Genomic DNA, 25,709 nt, shown 5'->3' with positions numbered 1-25,709 from the left:
GAGAGAGAGATTTTTACAGAAACTGAGCTTTCTTGGAAAACTTTTCTAATTCTTTTTTTCCCTAGAATTCAAACTTGATCAACTATTCTGCCTGGAAAAACCAATCACTCTTTTGGGAAAGTGTGAAGCCTTCTTGGAGATGTGTAAACGGTATCCTTATATTTATTTATTCATTTATTTTTTAACTCCACTTAAAATTGAGATTTACATTGTTCTGGAATTTTACATAGGCACAGAAAAGAACAATATGGATTCAATACTTTTATTCCTAAAGTAATATGTTCCAGAAATTTTTCACTCATTAGGTAGTTCATAAGGGTCAATATAATTCTGGCCATATTGAGTCTGTGGGATTCATAACATTGAATTTGGTGGATAATTACATTATCATCTCATGTTGCTCTGGTAAACCGACTCTGAATGTCAAGGATGCATGAAACAGGCCACGTCTGCAACAAAGTTCATTGCAATTTACATTCTATCTCCTGCCTGGGAAAAAGAACCTTAATGTTGTGGTCATTTCATATTCCTTCCCTTCCCATTTAAGGTGAAGTTTCACACTTTAGCAGCAAATGCACTTTCTCGCAACATCAGGGGCTCTTAAGCATGCCAGGAAAATTGACCTCCACTTACAGTGGAAATAGTCTAGAGGTTTGCAAACAGCAAATTACGTGCAGCAAGAAGTTAAAACACAGGTTCTTTTAAAGAGTCTTTTGTAGGAAAGTCGAGGTGCCTCTGTTCAATGAAGATAGCTACATGGGGGAAGGAGAGACTCTCAAAGCCTGTTGTCCGCTCCCCCCAACAGTATGTTCATCTTGTCTACGGTGGCTAGACAGCCAGGATTTACTTCTGATTTGAAGCGAGTTTTCTAATCTCTCAAAATCAAGTTTCTTCATCTGTAAAGGAGAATAATCTGCTCAGTTCTCTGCTGTGACTTCAGGGTATACAACTCACCTTCCATACTATTCTTCCTTTTCTTCCTGGATTACCAAATTCTATCTATACCTAAAACTAAGACCCTCCTCCCACAGATGGGAAGAACATCTCTCGCCCTACCCCTAGTAGATGCTATAGGTTGTAACGGCTCCAAAGCCACATCTTAGAATGAGCCCTTCAGGTCTCCTTCCAGAGAGTGCTCCTGGAGATGTCCATGTAAGGAGCTTGCCTTTCCTGGGCTCTCGACCATCTCCAGGGATGCTTGAATGGTAGACAAGTCCCTTCACTACAGGGAGAGGCACACTCATACATAAGGCTCCTCTCTGGCCAGAACAGACCTGAATATTAAGCACATGCAGTGTTCCCCAACTTACACTAGGATGCATTTTATATGTATTTGTTCATTGATTATACAGAGCACAATATGCACTTTTCCAGATAAATGCTACAAGTGATTGTCAGGGTCCTCCACTAGCTCAAAAAATAATTTTAAACATAATGTTATTGAAATACTCTCATTGTGGTCCTGTTACACTAATAATTTAGCAAATGAGAGAACAAACTAAACAAATTCATCTCCTTTTATGAGGGTTCATTGAGGACAGAAACTGCCTCATTTTCAGCTTTGCATAGCTCAACAACTATGATAATCGCTGCTAGCACATATATGGGGCAGACTGTGCGCCAGATAGTGTTCTAAGTGCTTAAATATATTAATTAATATAATTCTCACCTCAACTAATGAGGTAGGCTCTATTATTATCCCCACTGTACAGTTGAGATTGCATCGTGTTAAATAGGAGGTGATGGAGGTGGAATATAAATGCAATGCCTTCCTGTGGAACACACACTCTTCTGTGGAAAGCACTGTAGAGGTATTTATTAAATATATAGATGTAAAGAAGTAGGTTTGTATGTATTGGGCTCTTATGCTATGAAATACAGATGATTAATTCAAAGAAGTGAGGCAGATTAGACTGATATTCTTTAATGGGAGCTTTTCATATTTTAGAGGTTGTGGGAACTGACAAAACTACCTCTATTTTGTCTAATTTTCTGTATGAATATAGGGCTGGAGTTTCCCTGGGGGAGATGCATCACTGAGGCTCTTCTCACTTGGATCAATCATAATTAGTCTTCTACATTTTCCCCTCACAAATGAAAATGAGAGAGCAAGTGTGATTTTCCTTAGGTGACTAGGCATCTTTAGCAAGAAGAAGAAGAAAAAAATGAGTTTTAAAGTGAGAGTGTGTGAACATAGGAGAGACTGATTGCTTCATGTAGTGAAATCACCGTGACTGCAGGATGTGCAGGGAAAGGAACAAGGGGAAGAAAGGGTGTGCGCTTTGTCTGCACTCCAGGCTGGGCTTTTCTCAGAACTCTTACTCATCCAAGGCACATTTCTCAACTGACATCCTTTACGCTTGCTTCCAGACCCATCCCCACAATATGCACACATTCTTCTCTCTCTCTCTCCCTCTCCCTTTGACCTAGGTCCTCTGTGTGTACAGAATTGGTTCCAACAAGTATCCAAAGGTTAGTAGACAAAATGGCCATCATCTCTTTGGGTCCCTGGGTCCTCCCTTGACAAGGACTACTCTACTTTTTGTACTCTTTTAAAGCCCTAATCCTCTAACTTCTCCCTCATTACCTACAGACTACTGTACTTCATAACTGTCACCTCTACACTGACGACTCCCATGTCTTTTATTGAACCCACATTCCACTGCCTCCTGGGTGTTCCCAGCCAAGAAGTGAAATCTGCTTCCTTTCCTGGAAGAGGATAAATGATTGCACTGAACACCAATGTAGCTACAACCTTCACCCACTCTTATTTGAAGCTCAATATAGCTGAAGCTTAAATTTCCTTCCCTCCCAAATGTGACCCTCCTAATTTTCTTTACAGTTTTCCCTAGAATCTTTCAGGATGAAAAAGTGGGTAAATATTTTACCTTCCCTTTATTCCTTAAATTCTACCAGTCAACAAACCTGATCCAGTCTTCCTTTACAATTTCTTCCTCATTCATCTTTCCTTGTTTTCTCATTACCACCACCCTGACTTTCAAGCTGTTCTTAGTTACTGTGCCAAGTTCCTAGTATTTAAGGGCATGGGCTTTCTGTATTAGAGCCCAAACTGACTTTTATTAGATCAATTAAATAAAATGATAATGGTACATATCACATAAAGTGGTTGATAAGGTTGAATAAATAGTCACTGTTGAGGAAATTCTCAATAAGTGGTAGTTATTATTAATATTATTTACTTTCCTCTAGTCTGGCCTCCATTCCAATCCATCATGTCCTCTACCAAAAAATAATTTTCCTAACATATTGTTCAGACAATACAACTTAACTACTCTAAAACCACAAAAAGTTCCCAAATGCTAAGTAAATACAATCAAAGCCCTGTAGCCTAGACCTCAGTGTTTTATTCAGTCTACTTTCTAGTAGTCTATCTTTATTCTATTCTGGTCAGAATGATTGATTTCCTGCTCCCAAGACCCATGTCCTTGTCATTGTTACTGTTTGGAAGTCTACACAGCTTCAGATTGGAGCCAAAACCCCATTAAAAACATTGCACTGATAGCCCAATTGTAACTTCCTAAAATTCCTCTAACCTCATTTTGAATTTTTGTCAGTATTGCTGACTCAATACTAACTACTTGCTGTCTTTTGTTTATTGTTTTTATCCCTAGGCTATAAAGCCATAGAGGTCTGAGATTTGATCTTATTCATATCTGTAGACCTGACAGTACAGGGCACACAACAGGTTCTGAAGAATTTGTGTTAAATAAAAGGGAATAAGATGTCTATCTCTATTGAAACACTAACAGGTTGATAATAAGGCAAGGATGTGAAGGGGAAGTGAAAGAGAGAAAACAGCAGAGTATATGTAAGTGGGGGAGCATGGTGTGGAGACAGCAGTTGATAAGAGGCATTCAGATAGTTTCAGGACAAGGTCCAAACTCTTTTCTCCATGGCTATCTATATGACACAGTCTAGGCAGGGACCGCCAAAGGCCTTTTCCCATTCCTACACTGTATACCCTTCAATGTGAATGTTATTATGCAGCCGAGGCACAGTCCAGGCTGCTGGTATTGTCCTCAGAAATGGTCAGAGACCACATGCCTAATAAACAGCCAGCCACAGTGTGTACTGAATATTTAAATGCTCCATCTGGGGGCCTTAGTCAGTCTGATTGCAGAGTGCAGCTGATCTTGGACAGATGCCATGAGGAGAAAGTACCCTGACCAAGCTATTTACTAGATAGAATGACAGATGATATTTGAATAAGTACCTACAGTGACTAGGCCAGGGACTGGCAGGATGGTCACCAGGCCCATTTCTTTTTCTGGGGCTCACACAAACTACATTCGTAACTCCCTTGCATGTAGGTAGAACACTGTCATTAGTTTTCCTGAATGGCCTGTGAGTGAGAGTAGTGTGGCAATGCCAGGCTCAGGCCGTGCTCTCTCTTCCCCATTTCCTGTGGTTGGAATGGCCAGCGTGCTGTTAAAGCATACTGTTTGAAAATGGCAGAGCCACAGCATGCGGTAGTCTGAGTTCCAGAATGACTACATAGAGCAGAGCTACTTGCTGACCCACTAAGTGTCGTGCCATGTGAAAGGGAAAAGACAACTACTTTCATATTAAGCACTAAGATCTGTGAGTGGTTTACTATGATGCTTAGAATTATTTAGATAACTAATACACTGTTCAAAGCATCCCCCTATCCTATCTCAGTTGAATCCCAGAGCAAACCTGGGGTAAAGGAGGGGGAAATCTGATTATGCCATTATGTGTGTGTGTGTGTGTGTGTGTGTGTGTGTGTGTTTGTGTGTGTATGAAAGGGTTACTTGACCTGTCCTAAATCCTTCAGTTAAAAGCTAGAATTCTTGTAGCCATTGTCTACTCATCTTTCTACTTGACCACAACACATTTCATGAGTATAAAAACGATTGTTTAATACCATTGTTATTATTTTCTTCCACAGACTTAGGCATTCCACCTCTGTGGTTCCAACTGTAATCGAGGCTTATCAACCATATCACCGTTTCTAAGAGATAGGAAGAAGGTGGAGAGAGGAAGGCGGAGGGCTTTTGAGACTCTGCTACACGAAAATGGAAGCAAGCTCACACAGGCCCTTGAGCACATGATGTTTTGTCTGATTCTTATTTTTATCTGGAGGTGGAGAAATGCCACTTAGTCAGGGTCTGCTTGCCTCTCTGTGTCCTGTTCTGCTCTCTCTTCTGTTGAGAGGACTTGGAGAAGAATTTCAAGACTGGAATGCAAGGAGGGCTAATTTCCCTTTCCTTGCATAATGTGTACTTCAGTCACTGGAAGAAAAAGGAAGACACAGCAGCCCATCTCTGCTTCACTGTTCTCTCTTCATTGGAATGGTTGCCAAGGATTAATAAGGATCTACCCACACCCCTGGCCATCCCTCTCCCTCCCACCTACCTGCTATAAATCACTAGTACAGCCTGGCTCACACTCAAGGGGAGAAACATGGCAATGCCATCAAGCAACATGGTGCCCTTGTTTCCTGGAGTTTTACCTTTTCACTTTTCTCAGCAATGAGTTTTCTTCTTTCAGGTGGTTAGTGTATCAGTTTTAAAGACCTCCAAATTCAGAAGTGATGGCCAATGGGAACAGATTTGATATGACTGGACCTACCAAGAGCATTCTACCTATGAGCTCAAGGAATCTTCGGCTGTGCTTTCCTGCATACCAGCAGCAGTCAACAGAGTGGTTGGCACACAGTCAAAGCTTAATAAATGTTTATTGAATTAAAAGGTGAATGAACAGTTTTGACTATAGTCTTACTTCCAATAAATGTACATTTATCCACTGATATTTAATCTTATTTCAAATTGATTGAGACAAATGGTCATGTAAGATAAAAAAATACGAGGAATGTTTAAATTTTAATATTTATCACAGTAAATGACACATTGCCATTAATCTCCCTCAGAATACTCCCCCTCACTTTGAATACACTTATCTCATCATTCTTGCCACTTTCTGAAGCAGTTCTGGAAGTCCTCTTTCATGAGTGTCTTTAGTTGCATTGTCATGGCTGCTTCAGTGTCCTGAATCATTTTGACTTTGGGGAAGACGTAGAAGTCACACAGTACCAGATCTGGTGAATAAGGTGGATGAGGACACACCATAATGTTTTTATTTGACAGAAATTGCCATATATGAGAAGTGATGTGTGATGCGGAGCATTGTCATGATGGAGGATGAAGTAAAGACACCTCACAAAAGAGGACTTCCAAAACTGCTTTCAGAAAGTGGGAAGCATGATGGGATAAGTGTGTTAGATGTGAGGGGGGAGTATTTTGAGGAGGATTAATGGCAATGTGTCTTTTACTGTAGTAAAGTTTTTGAGGAGGAGGAAACAAAACATTAAGAAAGTTGGGGTAGGGGAAACAGGGAGAGGAATTTCATACTAATTGGGTTCAGTTTTTTTGTTGTTGAGTAAGGGCAAGAGTCTTGAGCTGAAGAAAGGGGACAGAAATGGATTTGGAAGTTTTAATAAATGGCAAAAATTTGAAGGAGCTATTGTAATTTAATATGGGATTAATTAGAGAAGAAAACATCATCGTTTTTCTCTATTCTAAAGACCTGTTAAGTTTGAATAGTGATCTACACTTGCTGATGAATCTTCCCTCCAATAGTTGGCTGGCACCCTACGAGGAGAAGGCTGTCCTTTCATTGGAGAATGTTGATTCCTGGTGATATGCCCTGTCTCCTCTAGCATCTGAGCATGTCATGGCCCATCTCTGATAGCCTGACCAACTGGAACACAGATAGAGTCTCATTGGTACAGCTTACCTAGATTTAACAGCTTCTCATAGAACTCCTTGCAATTTATAAAGTGCTAGGTTCAGGATGCAGGTGAGTGAAAAGAATGAAACGACTGAATGCTGAGTTCACCACGTTAATTGTCTGACCATTAGAAACGTCAGTGCGTTGGTTTTCCTACACCCCAAGAAGTTAGAGAGCTCTGCACTAAACTTCAAATACATGTTGCAATAAGAACAAGAGCACATAACATTTGTAAATACCTTACAAGTTATTAAGGATGTGCATATAAAATTCTAATAATCATGGCAGCTCTGTGAGGCTATTTTATTATTCCCATTAAAAAACGCTACCATGGATCCATGATTAACACAGTGGACTAAGGTTCTCCGAACTCAGAGTTTTACTACAGGCTGAACATTCACTGGATGTGTACTGCCAGACACATCACTCAGCTTTTCTGCGTTTCTGGCTGTATGACAGAGAAATGGGACTAATAATGCCCAATAACGACCTGTTGATAAGGCCACGGGGATGATGAATGAGCTGACCTCTGTATAAGATGCTCTGAGCTCCGGGGAGGAGATGCCATGATCAATTAGAGTGGGGAAATTTCACTCCCATTGCTCTATCTCGCACCCTTGTTGCCGCCTACAAAACCAGAGGACTCCCTAGAAACATGACAGGGCTAGATCCAGTATTCAATACAGACAAGGGGGAGAAAAAAAAATCACATTTGAGATTAAACTTCCAAAAAGAGCTGTCCAATTTGTCAGCCATTCCCCTCCTGACCTCTGCGGAGTGCTGAGAAGCAGCAGTGCCTTCCCCAGCATGTTTCTCCTCTGTAGGAGCTCGATGAAAGGAGCATACTTAAATAAATGTCTCCAATGCAGCCCCATCAAATATTAAAAGAACAGAGCTTCCTCAGTCAGCAATAGGGCACAGGACCCGATCCTTGAGTGTCAGGGCCTCCCAGCTCCTCTCCCTCTTGAACTTCAAATAGCTTGTCAGGGGAATCTTTCTGTGTCTGAGGTTATAACGCTGATGCCTGGCTTCTGTGCCATTCCCATAGGCAGGTTCTGGCTTAGGCCCCTCTGACAAAGCACAGAGGGGGAAGAGAGCCTGATGACTATTCAGAAGGGAGAGAGGCAGGTGGCAGAAGACTAGGGCAGCGGTAGATCGTGGGACATTTGAGGAGTTATCAGGTTTTGATAGGCTGAAGGATGAGTTTTAAATGCGACTAAATCTAGGCTGAGCAATAACTGACAGAGTCAGCACCTGAGAGAAGGGAGGTCATTTCTGAGCAGACAGGTCGATGAGAAATGCCCACCCGCTTTAAAAGATGAAGAGTCCATCACTTGTGCAGAATATGGGCCAATTCTGATTGTAAGCAGCATTTACTTGGGCATTAGCAAAGTAAATGTGGGTTTGCAAAATAGGGATGATAATGCTCACCTGGGATGGATTGGTGGGGATTAAATGAGGTAAGATCTATACGAGATCAAGTAGTTTACCTGCCACTTCCTAGGGGTTCAACAAATGCTAGTGTAATGTACCTAATGCCAGCTCACCATGTCATGCTTCTCTTGTTTATTTATTTTTAAATCTGTCTACCAAGTGCCAGGCTCCACAGCAGGCAAGTCCTGGGTTATACAAAACTGTGTGTGATAAAAATCCCCATCCTTGAGGAACTCACAGTCTAATAAGTCATTATTTATCAGTTTTGCATACTCAGCTAGTTCATACCTCCACTCCTTCAACTGCAAAAATGGAATGATGATCACATCTAACTCAAAATCAGTCAGCTCACTGCGCATCCTGTAGTAGTCTCAACACATGCTTTCTTCCTGCCTGTCTCCTGCTCCCCTTCCTGGTTACCTGTCTGATGAGGGTGGGAGGAGAGGCAGGGAGGACAGGTAGAGTTAAAGGTGAGGATTTCACCCTGTGGACATCAGGGTGCCAAGGTGCCAGCTTTGCCACAGTCCATCCCCAAAGTAACTGTCTTTTAGAAATATATTACGTAGATTCTGCAACATGTTGAGAGCCATGATTCTCATTTCCCCCTTTTCTTCAGGAGATGCGCTGGGAGTTTCAAGTCCCTCGCCAGCTTGGCTAACCAAAGTGCCTCTCTCGAATAGGAAGTGAGGTTTTCCCACTGCCTCGCTCTATCCTTGAGGAAGCTCAGCCTGTGACATTGATCAGATAACTTACAAAGAGAGTGCTCAGCTGGAGGCGAGGAGCTGGGAAGAAGCCCCGTGGACTCCCCGTTACTTCTGGTCTCCCCGTTACTTCTGGTCTCCCGCTCCGACTGCAGTCAGTAAACAGAAACAGTTCCTTCACTCCCCCCACCCACCCCAAATAAGGAGGGAGAATTACTGCAGGTTTTGGGTTTTCATAGCCCTGGGCACTCACTGGTTTGTAAGCTCCGCCCACATCTCAGGCGATCTGGCCTCCGCCCACAGGAGAGAAGGGTGGTGAGACAAAGAAAGGACCAAGACCACGTCAGTCCTCATTCTGTCTCCAAGACACCCTAGAAGTCGAAATGGGAGGCAGGTCTGCTGTCCCAAACCTACAAAATGCATAGCGAAGGCCCAGAGTTTAAGTGAGTTGTCCAAGGTCAGACAGGCAGTGAGCACTGACTTTGACAAGGACACAGCTCATCTTCTGACTGAGAACATGGACACACCCTGGCACCTGAAAATGACAGCTGGGAAAGGAAATGGGGGAGACTTCAAGGGATGACGTGGCAGAGGCAACCACCAAGAATCAGGATTTAGGACCTTGATTAACCAAGCAGCCTGGTGGCTTCAGTCCTGGGAATAAGCGAGGATGAAGTGGAGAGGGGGAGGGGAGAAGAAAAAATCCCTCACCCACCACCAGCCCTGTTATTCTCTTTCCCTGATCACAACAATTCACCTGCTCTCTGAACTGGGAAAAATAATATACCCTGACAACCACCTCAATTCTATTTAACAGTTTAAAAATCTAAATTGATGGCACTTCTCTTCTCTGAATGTCTTTTATGTAGGTTTTGTGGTCTGTTTGTCCTAATTTTGCTATACACCATGATACCTGCGAATGGGGCAACATAAATAAATAATTGGTAATGATAATATTTGGAGCAGGTGTTACTGGAGACTCAGATAAACTCTGATTTGTGGATATGAGAAAATCTCCCAATTTGACACTGCAGAATAAAACCCTTATATTTCACCCAGCAAATTCCATTTTCTATTCTTCGCAGCCTACTTCTTTGAGCCAAGGCAAAGACAGGCCCCAGGCAACTCCTGTCCTTCCCACTTCAAGTACAGCAATGTTAATTTACTTGCAAAAAAGACATAAAACTTAAGTCTCTTCTCTTTCATCTGCTCTACTACTGAGTTGGTTACTGATAAGCCAGTTGCCCTTCCAAAATCCCTCAGTCCCCATCCCCACATTTGCTGCTGCCAATGAGGGAATAAATACCAGTTGTCAGTTTAATAATCAGCTGTGAAACATTGTGCATTTAGTTATTAGAGCATCTTGCAGGTGTGGGTGGTGCTGTTTGCCTCCCGAAACCCCTGCCTGCATCTCATGTGGCTGTACAGGTGACCTTTGAGGCTGCCGGGAGCACATTCCATCCACTTGGTAATCCTTCCTCCTGAATGGCAGACATCCAATTTAAATTCCAAACCTGACTACTCAGAGGAGGCTTATCTGGGGCGATCAAAGTAGCACCATCTTGGGAGCTGTGAGGGTGGTTATGCCTGGGGAGAAAAGCCGCTGAGGATGTGAAGCTGTAACGCTCCCAGAGACTGTAGCCCTTCTACCCAGCACTGGGGAAGAGAACCATCTAGATTCTAGAATATATGTTCTAAGGGAACTCATCCCTGCCTGCAGAAGTGCATCGGCCAGTGGAGCCAAAGCCAGTCCCTCTTCAGGATGCAAGCATTCCCGGATTAATGCATTCCTTCCTCTCTGGGCCAGGCCCAGCGCAAAGCAGTCTCCCTTTGTCATCTCATTTAAGCCTTAAATGGTAGCCTTGGGCAAACAGTCTTATGTATTTTTACCTCCCTTATCACCACGTTCCGAATGAGGAAACACCACCTCTCATATATATCAAATAATACAATGGAGACACACGCTAGCAGTAACCACAGCTAAAGTAGATTGGATTCTTGCTGTCTGCCAGGCGCTGTGCTAATCCCCTGTGTGGGTGATCTCGCTCGATCCTCTCACAGCCCCAAAGGGGCTTATCAACCTCTTCAGTTTACAGAGGAACAAGCCCAGCCTCACAGAGGTTATGTGTGTAACTTGCCCAAGTTGGCACAGATACCAAGTGGTACAGCAGGGGTTGAAACTCAGGACCCCAGAGCCTATGCTATTAGTTACCATAGCAGTAAATATCAGGGTTGCAGGGATTTGAACCCCATTTCTGTAGTCTTCAAATTCCTTGCTCTTCAGGTTCTGTCTGAACATACTCCGTGCTGCTTTATAGCGTCCTCTTTAAAAGTGAAACCATGTAGGGCCGGCTGAGTGGCTCAGTTGGTTAAGAGCTCGCTCAAGAGTTTGAGCTCTGAGCAACAGCGGTTCGAGTCAGCCCGAGCTGAGCAGCCGCTGAGCTGCCAACAGGTAGCAGGATGGCTCAGCTAAAAAAAAAAAAAAAAGTGAAACCATGTGACGTGTTGACAGCTGGCTCTCGTCCTACAGTCTCAGCAGCTCTCTGACTCAGGATCCAGGCTACTTATGGCACTATACAATCCCCACCCATATTGTAAGTCTCTGCCAAGATGTGCAGGCACCTTATAAAGCCTTTGCCTTCTCCCTTTCCTCTCCCCAGGTCTTCCTTGGCTACAGCAACCTCTAATGCAGCGGTTCTTAACCTGTGGGTCGCGACCCCTTTGGGGGTCCAACGACCCTTTTACAGGGGTCGCCCGGGTACTCGTATGTGGGCGTATCTGCATGTGGGCGGACCCGCCTGGAGAGGGATAGAGGAGCGGTGTCTCGGTTCCTAAGACCATCGAAAATATGTGTTTTCCAATGGTCTTAGGCGGCCCCTGTGAAGGTTGAGAACCGCTGTAATGTGTCCTGAGGTCCGGTTGTGAAAATGAAAGTGGCACTTCCATCAGAAGCATTGCAGAAGTGATCAAGCCATGTGGAATGGCTGCAGAGCTGGGTGAGTGTGTGGAGGTGCTGGTCTGGAGGGGCAGTAGAGAGGGCTGGGAACTCCATCAGGAAGCCACATGGCCCCCTGCCAAGGGAACCATTCTCCCTGAGAGAGTGGCTTCTGAAACTATTTCAAAGATGTTAATAATTCATCAACCCCAGAGGGGAAAGAAAAAAAATTTAGAAAGAGAAAAACAAAGATCTAATGGGCCTGATAGACTCCCACACAATTGGCAAAGGTTATTTTCCTATTCAGCTGCTGGAGTACAGGAAGATGGGAGAGAATGGAAGGAAAGAGAGAATGTATTTGCTTGAACAAAAGGCACACCTTTTAAAGTAAGAGCAGCCTATAACAATTCTTAAATCTGTAGGGTTCTTTAGAGTTTATAAAAAGCTTCCATAGATAAATTTTGATCCTTAAAATAAGTTGAGGGAGAATAGTGCGGTTATAATTAACCTAATATTTTGGATAAGGAACTGAGTCTTCAAGCACCTATGGGTTGCCAAGCACCCAAATCCTGGTGTTTACACCTCAGTCCGGTAGGCCTCCTTCATGCCAGGCAGACAGATGGCCCTCAGCGTTCTGGCCTTTGTTCCATCAAAGGAGGTGTTAGGGCTTCTAGACAGAACAGCTAGAAGGAGGGTGAGGCGGGAACCCTGGTCTAGAGCTCTCTGGATTTCAGTACAAATATCAGCTGAGAGTCCCAGGGGGTGAAAAAGACCCCAGAGCCACAGGAACTATCCACCTTCCCCCTTGGCAGGGGGGACTTTCTTATCATGTATTGGCAAGGCTCCCAGGGAATAGCTTGCTTCTAGGTCATGACCTTCCAGGGCGCTTCTGTCATTCTTGTATGAATAAAAAAAGGCATCCTTGTTCATGGTTAAGAGAAACGCAGGCAAAGATTGAAAGTATAATCTGCTAACCAGTTGATGTTTTTCATGAGCTGCTTCTACCTTGGTGTTCAGGGGTCTGAAGCTATCTGACCTTTTCAAACTTCCTTTAGAATCTGATTCCATTCCACAAAACTGAGGAACTACCTGAGACAAAGGTCAGACACTCCTTCTAATATCCTTCCTTACTTTGTCTGCTCCCACTACGAATGCCTTACCTGTCAGTACCCCAAACCAAAAGAGAAAGAATGTTTGCCTTTCATTTTGTGATTCTTCTTGACAGTAAGAAAGACTCTATCATGATTTGGAGCTTTGTGGTTTATCGCATGCGAGTGCCCACTTCATTATTTCAGAGTGTGGAGGTTCTTTTAGAGGTTACTTCATCAAAATATGCCATCCATTAGAGTTTTCTGCATCAACAATCTAGTAGGAAGAATATCTAATAGCCAGCATCCTTCACCATTTCCAGCAGTCTTCAGCCCTCCAATCCTCTCAACTCCCACTTTGGACTCAAGGTAACCTCTTCTCTCCCAACACATCTCACTCCCCCCCCCCACACACACACACACAAACAGAGATTGGTCTATTTTGACTACTTTCCTGTTACAGAGACATTTTTTCAGTAATCTGGAGTGTTAATGTGCTAACACAGGTAAATTGTAATTAATTTCTCTCTAATTAATGCGTGGGACTACCCAGGCCCCTCATTTTCCTCCCTTCATTCCGTTATAAATATATGATTTGGCAGGTTAATTTGAAAGCAAAAGTTAGATTCTTTACAGCCATCTGAGCAGAAGCCCCAGAACGCAATTTGCTGTCTAGTTGTGCGAAGCATAATAAAAGGGTTGAAGTCAGGTTATCCTTTTCTATCGTCATTTTGTTAATTTAATCTTTTTCCCCTTCATAAGGTAATATAATATTCATTTCACAGCCTGAAAACCTCAGGAGCGATTGGTGAGGGAGCCGTCTCCAGAGTGCTGTGGCATCCACAGGGTGACCTTTTCCTAGGCGTGTCCCTGCAGCCAAACCGGAAGGGGCACAGGGAGGGCTGTGTGGACCGTGCTGGGGGAATTCTGCTTTGGCATCTGAATCAGGACTGAGTAAAGCCTCCCACATCCTGCTATAGTTTGGAGAAAAGCACTAGGAATTCCTGGAGCTTCGGGCTATATGAGAAAGTGAGCCGGCCTTGCTACCAGGTACCTGGAGCTATTTTCTTTGTTGGGGGGAGGTGAAAGGCCATGTCCATTATCTTCAGCTTGAGCATCAGGGAGGGCTTATGGTTCGGAGAAGACTTCCCCACAGGGGAACTAATATCCAACAGGAAAGAAGGGAACTTATCTGCCTAAATGTTAGGCTCCAGTGTCACCCAGTCTTTGCAATTACACTTGAAGCAAGACTGGGAGCTAGCTCCCAGGGCATTTAGCCTTCCTGCAGTAAACCAGTGTCCCTTGGTGCTTAGGCCACATTCTGAACCACTTGTGGCATCACTCCCTGTGTGGTTTGCTAAAATGCCATCTACACCCAGACTTGCTGACTTGAGCAGTCTCTTGCTCCCTAGAGAGCTGGCCTTTCTGCCACTAGTCCATCTATGTAAAGGATCCATGGCTACCTGGCTCACCTCTTCTTCCCAAAGAGTTGGTCTAACAGCAATAGGGCTGATGAGTAATGGAAGTATCTCCAGCTTCCACCCCAGATATCTTCCTCTTAGGGACTCCATTTTTTTCTTTCTTCATTATCCAGGTGAAAAGCAGTAACGAAAATAGAAGAATGCTGGTTCTTCTCTGCAGGGTACATGAAGGTGACTGCCCCCATGGATGTCTAATATCACACATCTAGGTTCCATCTTAATGTTGAAATTTGAGTCCTTTTAATTAGATGCACATGCAGGTAAGCCAAGGAGACACATTTTCATCAGTGGACACTTTTTCCTGCTTTTGTCAGAGAACATGAAAGTGCCTACTCATTGGTTGGAGGACACTGGGGAGAAGAAACGAGTCTTGGGAGGCAGGGGGTTGATTAGGGCCCAGTAGTCATCATGGTTGTCCTGCAGAGATAATGCCCAGAAGCATCTCGTTGAGAGAGAATTGACCGGCTGTCCAATGCTCAACCCCACCACTTCAGAGTCCTCATCTGTCAGCTCCCTGAGGGCAGTTGTGGAGCACACTGAGACCAGAAAGAAGATGGATGCCACTGTTGCCATCTTCACAGATGTGTTCATGCCCCATATGGTTCATTTTAATTTTTTTAAAGAAGATATTGCCATAAGCGGGTAGATTGGGCCAAACATGTATCAAAATAGGTGGTCTGATAAATGCCTCCTAATCATTCTTATTTTTTCCTCTGAATTTTATAAAAGTGTGTATGTAGTGGTTTTAGTCTACTTTCTCATGTCACTGGGAACTTATATTTTTTTTATAACAGATTATGCAATTATCATTATTCTTCCAAGCAGAATTTTTTTTTCCTGTCCAAATATTTGGAAAACTTCATTTATGGAGGAAAAAAAGTGTCTTTCACCCTGTTATTTTTCATTATCAGCATTAAAAATCTTAAAAGCTGCCTGAAAATTAAAGAGAAAAACCATTTACCAGGGACACGACTTCAGCACATCAGGGGAAAATACTATTGAAAATGAAATGAGTACATTGAAGAGACAGTAAGAATTGAGAATGAATCCAAATTGAGAGGTTGACAGTGGAAAGAAAAAAAATGGAGGGGGGAAGAGGAGGTAGGTGTGAAGTTTGAGAAAGGAGGAATAGTGAGGATCGTAAAATGCTAAATTTTGCAAATGAAAGATTATAGGTTTCTGGGAATGGAAGAAATGAACATTGCAACGTCTTGAATTGCAATTCTCTTATTTCAGAGAACTCTGAGCCAGTATTGTTTTTTGTCCCTTTCCAGAAGAGTGACACAACGGATTTGGTTTCCATTAAATAATCTCCTGAAATTTCTCCCAATTCTTTGTCCATATCCTTCCTCTGATATTTCCTGGCTTTCTACAATTTCTTGCATGTGAGTGCTCCCCAACGTGCTTTACTTTACCCTCAACACGTTTCACTTTATACATCAATGTTTATTATCCACACCACACCCTTGGCATCAACTATGTTGATAAGTTTACTATATAAAATCTATACATCTAATATCTATATCCAGATGATAATTCTTTCCTGAGATTTACTCAAATACCTCTAGATATCTTTAAATATCCAAATTTAAACCTACATTTCCCTACACACCTGCTCCCAGCTTGTTTCTCCTACTCCAGTACCCATTTTTAAAAAAATATTTTTATTGGGGAATTGAGGAGTGGAACAGTGTTGGGGAATTGGGTAAGGGGAACATTGTGTTTTTCCAGGACCCATCAGCTCCAAGTCAAGTTGTTGTCCTTCAATCTTAGTTGTGAAGGGCGCAAGCTCAGCTCTAAGTGCAATCGCCACTTCCAATCTAGTTGCAGGGGGTGGGGGGAGGGGAGCATAGCCCACCATCCCATGTGGGAGTTGAACCGGCAACCTTGTTGCAAACTGAGCCATCCGGTCAGCTCAAGGTGTGGTGTTCAATCTTAGTTGCGAAGGAGCACGCAGTCCACCTTCCCATATGGGTGTCGAACTGACAACCTTGCTGCTAAGAGCATGTGCTCTCACCAGCTCAGTGGCAGCTCAGCTCAGGCGCAGCTCATTGGCTCATGTGGGAATTGAACTGGCGACCCTGTTGCTCAGAGCTCGTGCTCTTAACCAACTGAGCCACTCCGCTGGCCCCTCCAGTACCCATTTTGAACACAGCTCTTCATCCATCCAATTTCTAGAACCTGAATGTTGGAGACCGTATATGCCTGCATTTCCTTCTCGTGGCCCATATCCAAACTATTAACAGATCCTGATTTTTCTTCTTATGGGTATCTCTCAAATCTGCCTATTCCTATCCACCTTTGTCCAAGGTCAAGCCCTCATTACTTCTTATTTACCCTTCAAAATGCCTACTAACTAGATACTCTATCATCGGTATTAATTTGTCACCAGTCCATTTTCTTGGTTATCAAATCACCTTTAAAAATTACAAATCTGGAGCTGGCCGAGAGGCTAAGTTGGTTAAGAGCTCGCTCAAGAGTGCGAGCTCTGAGCAACAGGGTCGTCAGTTCCATTCACGGCCCGAGCTGAGCTGCTGCTGAGCTGCCAACAAGTGGCAAGATGGCTCAGCTAAAAAAAAAGAAAAATTACAAATCTGATTATAACACTCCCCTGCTTAACTTTTTTCAAAAATCCCCCTTTGATTTTTTTTTCAATTACAGTTGACATACAATATTGTATTGGTATACAACATAGCGATTATACATTTATATAATGTATTAAGAGATCACTGTGATAAGTCTAGTACCTATCTAACACCATACATAGTTATTGCAATATTATTGACTATATTCCCTTTGCTATACTTTACATCCTGTGACTATTATGATAACTGGCAATTTGTAATTCTAAATGCCTTCATATTTTTCTCTCTTTGATCTTGAGGATAAAATACCAATTCCTTAGCCATTTTTATAAGATCCCCATCTAATGCCTTTCTTCATCTCTTTGCTCCCCTCTTACCTGTACCCTTCACTCTACCCATCTCAGGATGCTAGCAGCAACCTGAAGGCATGTATTCCAATGAGAACTCTCTTCTCTACCTAGTTGACTATTCCTCAGCCTGGAAAGTCAGCTCTCCCACCACTGTCTACAAGAAGGGTAGACCTTTCCATGCTCCTTCTCTATGGTCCTCGAACTCCCAGAACCTACCTCTATGAGAGCACTTACCATATGCATTTTCGGCATCTCTATTTGCTCATCAGATTATCCCTTTAGACTGAGAGCTTCTTAGGAACAAAAACCACATTTCTGTATCATCCCTTAGAAGACTGTCTTTCACATAATAGGGGCTAATAAGTTTGTTGAATTGTTTATAAATAAAAAACAATATATTGGGCCGGCCAAGTGGTGCGGTGGTTAAGAGCTGGCTTGGGACGCCAGAGGGTCCCAGTTCAGATCCCACATATGAGGGCCAGTGACACTGCCCTCTACAGCTAAGATGCTGAACAACAGCTCAACCTGGAGCTGGGCTGCCATGAGTCGCCAGCGATGGCGTAGGCTGCAGCCCCTGTGGCAGTGGGTTGCCATGGGCTACCGTGTGTAGCCAGCAGCCAGCGTGAGCAGCCAGCAGCCGCAGTGAGCGGCCGTCCAGAAGCCGGCGACTGATCTGCCTCGCCCAGGAAGAGCGCAATGATGGTGCCAACTTGGGTCAGTGAAGCAACGTCCTTCACAACTAGACTGAAGAACAAAAGGACAGCAACTTGTCTGTTCCCCTTCCCCCAATTCCCCAGCACTGTTCCCATCCCTGAATTCCCCAATAAAAATCTTTAAAAAACAAACAATATATAATAATTTTCCACAAAGCGACCTACAAAGAACTGGGAAGAAAACTTAACATTTATTTAAAAAGATGTCTTTCAAATTACGTCCCTTGCATAAATGGCTATTTTTAATCCCCAAAGCAGAAAAATCTATTTTCTAATTAACACACACACACACACACACACACACACACACACACACACACACCAAAACTAAAGTGAGATTTGATTTTGCTGTTGTTATAAACATTTTGTTCAAAAACCTGATTCAAACATCCAAAAACATATCCTGCCAGAGCCCAGATGAAGAAAACCAGGAAACCCTCTGTTTCTCAATCCCTTTCAGCAGCTCTCAGTCAGCCTGTTTCCTTTTCACCCTTAAATTTCTCAGTCTGTGAAACTAAGAATGCATCCTCAAACTACAGAGGTATCAGATGCTGGACTCCAGGTACATTTGTACATTTGCATTCTGCTTATCAGGTCGCCCTATGGCAAAATCTTCAGAGGGAGCCGACAATTTTTCCCTCCTACTGAAGCTAATGAGCAAAATGAGCTCTCGCTGAAGGACAAGAAAAAGTCGGAGCACGCATGGTATACCGCAGACACCACGGGCAGGCTGTCGTAATTATGAAAAACCGTCACAAGACCTTACAAATTAAAAGCTGCAGAGAAAACTTCTGCCCTATCAAGTTTGTAAGGAAGACTTTCTCAGTTCACCAGGACCAGGCAGCTGCAGCAGGAACCCCTCCAGAATGCTGACGGGCCAGCTGCCTCCCACAGGCTCCCAGAGGGGACACATCAGCTGTCAGTTTCTAAGCAAAGGGGGATTGTTTTCTATCCACTTTGGGCTCTCTTTCCAAATCCAGGCATGCCTCACAGAATTGACTTTTATGACCAGGTTAATCACCTGCAGGCTTAGCTGGGCAGTAATAAGAAACCCCCCTACCTTCTCACTTTTTCTTGATCTCCCCGTTGCTGCCTCCTGCCCTCTCAGCTCCCCCTTTCCAGTTAGCAGCCTTCCCTTGGCTGCTGCTAGATACATCTTCTCAACCAGCTCACGCAGGGAACGAAGGAAGCTCATTTCAGAGCCAGTAATCAACTCCCCCTTTGGATCAAACTGCAAAGTCAAATTGTACCTCAGACATCTGTCTAAACAACCCGAGGAAAATGGGACTTAAATTGTCCAATTTTGGTGTGTCCACCTAGCTTGCTAATTTAATTTTACTTTCCCCAAACCTGAGACCCAGTACTGCCTCCTCCCCTGTGTTGGTCCAGGGAAATGAGAAAAGAAAAAAAGCACATCTTCAAAAACAAATCATTTTGCCAGCCCCATGTGGCACTGGTCGTGCAGGAGGCAACATCTCTGGGATCTGTATTCAGGTCTTCCTGTATTCAGGAAGTGCAGAGCCACGGGAAATTGAAAAATAATAGGGGAAAGGCGAAACAAACATTTCAACTGTGTCTTAAATGTGCATTTGGAACGTGGCTCTGGAGAGAGATGAAGGTAGAGACAAGCACTGCCAAGCAGTGTCAGGATGCTTGGCCTTAGCTGGGGATTAGCCAAGGAGAACCGGGTTGCTGAACTCTTGTGTCCTGCACAGTTAGTTCAGAAAGGTAGGGCAAGTCTCTCCTCATGGTTCAGTTTCTTGGTTCCTGAAATGAAGGCCCTCCCTGATACCCAAAGATGATTTGTGTTTCAGAGTAAAATATAAATGAGAGGCTTAGATGAGAAACCAAAAACAAAACCTCATCAGCAAATGATAATTATAAGAAAATTATAAGAATACAAATATTCTATTCTTAAGTATCTCAGATTCATTTCTAAAAAATAAGCTCCAAGAGGTGTGAAATCCCTTAATTAGAAAGGGGAGGAAAGTCCTAAAGAACTCAGCACCAGCCGGGTATCCCTGTGTACTTCAGTCTAGACGGTGGGCCTTTCACACACCCTGTGACAGCTGGGTGTGCTGTCAAAACTCCATTTCCTGCCACTGATTTGCACCAGGCAGCCATGATTGGCATTTTCCATTCAACACAGATTTGTTCATAAGAATAGATGCATTAGCTCCCAGTTCCTGGAATGGTTCAGGAAGTCTTCCTCTTCTGCATAATACTCCTAAGCTCACTGAGTGCAAATAGAGATACCTGCCTATTGCTGAGGGAGGCTAATGCTGTAGGGGATAGTTAAAAAAAAAAATCTTCACATATGTAAGCACTTGAAAGCAAAACCAGCACGTTCTCTGTGCTCAGGCAAGCACTCTGCAGGTGATGCTTCATCCGCACGTGTACTCTGCACTGTGTGCTGGCTCCTGTGGAAAAGCAGGAGGTCAAAGTTCCCTGGGGTACAATGACTACATCAGTCAGGACAGGCCAAGCTACTCTGTGATAACAAATGATGCCACACCTTACATCTTCCCCCAGCGTCTTCTCCTGGCCATTCCTCTTCCTCCAGTCTTCCTACCCCACTCCTCCATATTCCAAGCAGCTCTCTGCGTCTTGCTCGTGAGTACACATCCTCCATTCCACAGTATATTCACTCTGGACCGAAACTGGTAAAGCAGCCTCTGAATGGTCTGTTGCCAGTCTTACATTAGAGGAAATAGAGAGGAATAGGAAATTAAAATTTCTGCTTGGAATTGACACCACCATTTCTTCCTATATTGCATTGGCTAAAGCAAGGCCTGTGGTCTGTCACTCTGGAGTTCAATAGGGAAGCAATCATTCATTCTCCCCCAGAGAAGGAAGGCAAATATTTGCCAACATTTTTGCAATTTCCTACAATAGTAGTCAGTGCTCTGTCACCTTTGGTATTTGGAGCGGTCCCATCATTGCGGAATCTATCACAAAAGCACTGTCTTCCAGCCCGGTCACAACACAAACTCAAGGCGGTCCCATCCTGACCCACTCCAGCTTTCCAGCCCACAGTGGCCCATGGCACCTGAGTTATCATCAGTAGGGTTTTTTGGTCTTCTGTGAAGCATTTGTTACCTGGCCTCCTTCTCCATACCCTGTGATTTCAGCCTTGTCTTAGAAATAGAGAATCAAGACAGAGGAAACAGACTACGGTGAAAGAACCAACTCTCAAAAGCCATTTTGGCTGAGGAGTAAATGCTCAAAGAAGGCAGACATTGGTTTACTGACATTTTATCTTTTAGACAAACCCAATAGAAGGGATTGTGTCCTCGACTATGTTTTCTTTACTTCAGGAATTCAAAATTATATTCTCAAAAGAAATTCTCGGAAACTTTAACATGAAATGCGTCGCTACAAAGTATACCATGTCCCTAGATCTCTCAATACATGAAAAACAGAGCTGAACCTACCCAGCCCATTCCAGTAGAAGGCGCTCAGTGAATTAGTCCATAGTGATCAACCATTTCCACAGCCTTCGTGGCTCTTGGGCAGGATGAGAAGAAACAGAATATACCGTATTTGCCGGCGTATAAGACGACTTTTTGGCCCTGAAAAATATGCCTCCAAGTGGGGGGTCGTCTTATACGCCAGGTACACTTCAGATAGACTGCCCATAGTGCTTGCCCCGTGCCATAGTGGCCTCCCGATGCCCGCCCACTTCATTCCACATACCGTTCAGGCATCAGCAGCGCTGCTGGGTGTATGCTCGGCTGTTATGCGATTTTGCTGTTATGCGATTTTACCACACTCGCAAAATCGCACACAGCTGACCATATAACAAACTCTGTATTTTGAGTGGAAATGTTAGGGGGTCGTCTTATACGCCGAGTCGTCTTATACGCCGGCAAATACGGTAATAATAAGCAAAAACTTGCTGTGTACCAGGCATTAATATTTTGAACCCAGGCTTCCTGCTGCCTTGGCCCATGAACTTGATGGGCAGTTTTACTTTATATCTTGCCTTCTGATCTTCTGTCCTTATTCTCAACAATCCAGTTCCCTGTTCTGGTACAGTGTCTCCATGGACCAATAGCCTGGTAAGGGATCCCTCCCAAATTTGGCTTAGGACCCTCCAAGCCTGAGTAGCTTTGTCAGGACTTATTCCCACCCTGGCAGGATGCGCTGAGACCATGAAAAGTAGAGATGACCTTCATTCCTGGAAGAGGTCTGGGAGGTCTGATGAAGTACTGGAAAGTGATGAAGCCAATGAGCATATGAGGAGCTAGAGTGCCACGTGGCTCACCTCGCTAAGCAAGCAGGCTGCCATGTTCTGCACAGCGTGGGGCCTGCCCTGGGAACAGCCCCGGCCCAGGTACATGGAGCTGAATGGAAATTAGGTAGCAGGCCCACAGAAGAGCAGGCAGCAGGCCTAATGAAAATATCAGAGCCCTTGCCTTACACGTCCCTTCATTTTTTAATTTAAATGAAGGAAATCCACAGGAGGAAATTCAGGCAAGCCAGGGCACACCTTTTACTGTGTTTTCTCATGGTCTCTGTGGCCTTGGGCCAGAGGGAAAGTCGCAGGCAGAAGTGCTGGCCAATTGCAGAGACAAGATATAAAATGGAAAAAAACCAAACAAACCAATAGTGAGTTTTAAAGCAAAAGCTCAAGCGTTCAGTAGGAGTTGTTAGATGGCATGTGTGTTCTTAGAATTTGGAGGTGGGACAGGGCGTTCGAATTGAAATGAGTACAGAAAGGAATCACAAAGAAGTGTGATTAAGTTCTAGAAGATGAGAACCATGTAGGTAGGGAAGAGTGAGAAAAGCACTCAAACACTTTAGTGGTGGTGTGGACAGCGGTGTGATGTGAACCAACTGCAACTGATGGTTAGCAGTATGGAGAGAGTGAGAATTTAGGCTGGTAAGACAACCCGGGGAAAATTTATAGGGGCTCTTTAAAGTTCTTGAAGCTGCCTAATATTGAGGGGTCCCCACAAAACAGGAACAACTTTTCACATAAGTTGTATCAAACCAAGAAGCTTGATATGCATGCTGTATTGTAGTTTGAGTCTCATAAGCATAATTAGATATGTACGTATGTGTAGCTTGTCTTGAAGTCATGGATCTTATACTTCTTATACTTCCTACCTTCAATAAGCACAATTCCATGTATATCGTGGCATTTCAATATGAACATAGCAAACACCGAATACATAAGTACATAATGTTTAAACACAAAAAGAAATAAAGCTGAAAAAAATCGTACAACAAAAACCAAAAAAAAAAAAAATTTCAAAACCCAGCATGGTGCCTGGCCTTCAGGGACACTTTTCCTAGCCAAGTAAGGGGAAACAACAGACAAGTGTGGCTATTTTTAGCCTGGGGGAGGAGTGCTCTGAGTTTTGCATAAAATGGTGCTATGTACATATTCCACCAATCCATACATTGAACTGTTCCTACAATATTGACGGGCAAGGTCACAATTTCCTGCCAGAGCGCACATTTTACCAGCCTCTTTTCTTTTTTCTTCCAATTTGAACTTCAGTCAGTTCATCAGGATTTTGGCAGGGTGAGGAGAAGGGAAAGTGCCTGCAAACCACCTCAGTTGAAGAAAAGAGAAAAAAGAGAGCAAGAGAGAACTCTCACTAAAGAGGGGAACCTGCGAGGTGTGCAGGTGGCCTGCAGCCAACACAACTGGGCGATATCCCTGAGAACCCAACAGCCACAGGAGCTGGACGGGCAGGGCCCTTAAGGAAGCACTTGAAGGGGGATGAGCTGACAACTGACTTTGGCCTCCACTTGTTCTGCTAGATTTTATGGATATGGAGATAGAATGGAGCGCGCTGCTGATATACAGTAAGACTGGTTCATGTTTGTTTTGAAAAAAAAAAAAAAAAACGTTCCCTGTCTCAATCCATCTTACTTTGGCTGAGGGACCAGCAAGGTTCCCCTCATTAGTCACTGCTGGCAGTCCAATAAGAGAGGCTGTGGGTCTGGGAACTGCCACGGCTGGCTTATTTAGGAACTCACCCATGCCGGCTATACCAAACCAGATTTGATGGTAAATAAATAGCTGTGACATTCATCTCATCAGTATCCGTATGTGGGAAACTTTACAGTTACAGCCAAAAGGGAAAAAAGGGAAAGGGTCGGTGGTCAGTTAAGCTGGAACAATATCCCAGAGGCTGGCATACCTTTCCTATTCTGCCATGGACTTAACAATAATTTGGTTAATGCATATGTCCTTGTTTCCCTACCAAAAATCAGGAATTACTCTATTTTACTAATATGTATACCAAAAACCAAGACGCATTTCACAGTAATGGAAGCATTTTAGATTCAGAATTTAGTAACTACCCTGTGATCTGCACTTGACTACCTTGAGCCTCTGTTTACAGTTCTATAAAATGGGCATGTTGATGATAAAGGCTCTCCTAAATCACGAGATTGTTATGGAGATAAAATGTTAACATTAGCTACATATCTGAAAACTTTTGGAAAAGGACTCTCTAACTGTGAGATGATATCAATATGGTAATTCTAATTATATTTATTTGTATGCTGGTTCTTAGCATGTTTCCTGTGTTTCCATTTCTTTCACATGTCTTGCTACTCTCATAGCGGCCTGGTAAGCAAACTGGCCAGAGGCCACACTTTCTTTAATTTGGGGCCATCACTTTGCAACACAGTACAAATGTCAGAAGGTACTCAGGACATTGTTCTGGGACCACTGAGTTATGACCAAGGTTAAGTTTGTACGGTGATGACTACAGGATAAGTTTCGGTAAATAGAAAATGCAGTAAATCCGAAAGTTATTGATCCTGGAGCACGTGCTAACAACATATGATGTAGTGCTCAGGATTGAAAAATTGTCTCTCTTCAGTCCCATGAAGAAACAAAAGACTCATCCTTATCAGAGTTGAAGGTGCATGTCAGCAAAATTTTACAAGGCAGGCGTGAATTTCGAATAATAGTTTGTTTGAAGGTTACAGATGATTGCAATACCTCTTGAATAAATTTCTCCCCGTCGATTTCAATACATGGTGCACACTGCCTCCTCTCCACCTCTAAGGCTGTTTGGACAGCACCCTCTAGTGGCTCCTTTCCTCCAAACATTTTGGCATGGGTATTGGAGAGAAGACTCAATTTCAGAGTGGCTCTCCCACCCATTTTTATTTTTAGTAGTAGAGAGAAGTGCTCCTGTTTTCTTTAACTCTGCTATAATGTTATTAGGGAAATCAAAACTCTAGTTCAAATGAGTAGGCATAGTTACCCTGTCCCAAATTTCATTTTGCTTCTGCTTTCACAGCAACCTCAGCCAGACTTTCATTAAAAACGTTTCATATGGCTTTTGACTTAGTGTCTGTATACTATGGATAAAGTCCCCTGTTAATGGACCAGATAAGGTCACCCTTCCTCTTCTATAAATAAGGAGTCAATGCCTTACTCCCAGCTTTCTACTTAAAACCCAGCAGCTATTCTACCAGTTCCATAAAGCCACCCAAACATACTAATATGAGCTAACGTGCCTCTCTATTAAGTGATTTCATACCAAGTTATTATTTAAAAAGAAGTTGTCCAGGGGCCGGCCGAGTGGCACGATGGTTAAGAACTGGCTTGGGATGCCAGAGGCCCCGGTTCGGATCCCACATATGAGGGCCAGTGACACTGCCCTCTACAGCTAAG

This window comes from Hipposideros armiger, unplaced genomic scaffold (genome assembly GCF_001890085.2).
Source record: "Hipposideros armiger isolate ML-2016 unplaced genomic scaffold, ASM189008v1 scaffold_566, whole genome shotgun sequence".
Taxonomy (NCBI): Eukaryota; Metazoa; Chordata; class Mammalia; order Chiroptera; family Hipposideridae; genus Hipposideros; species Hipposideros armiger.
Note: the sequence above shows the minus strand (reverse complement) of the source record.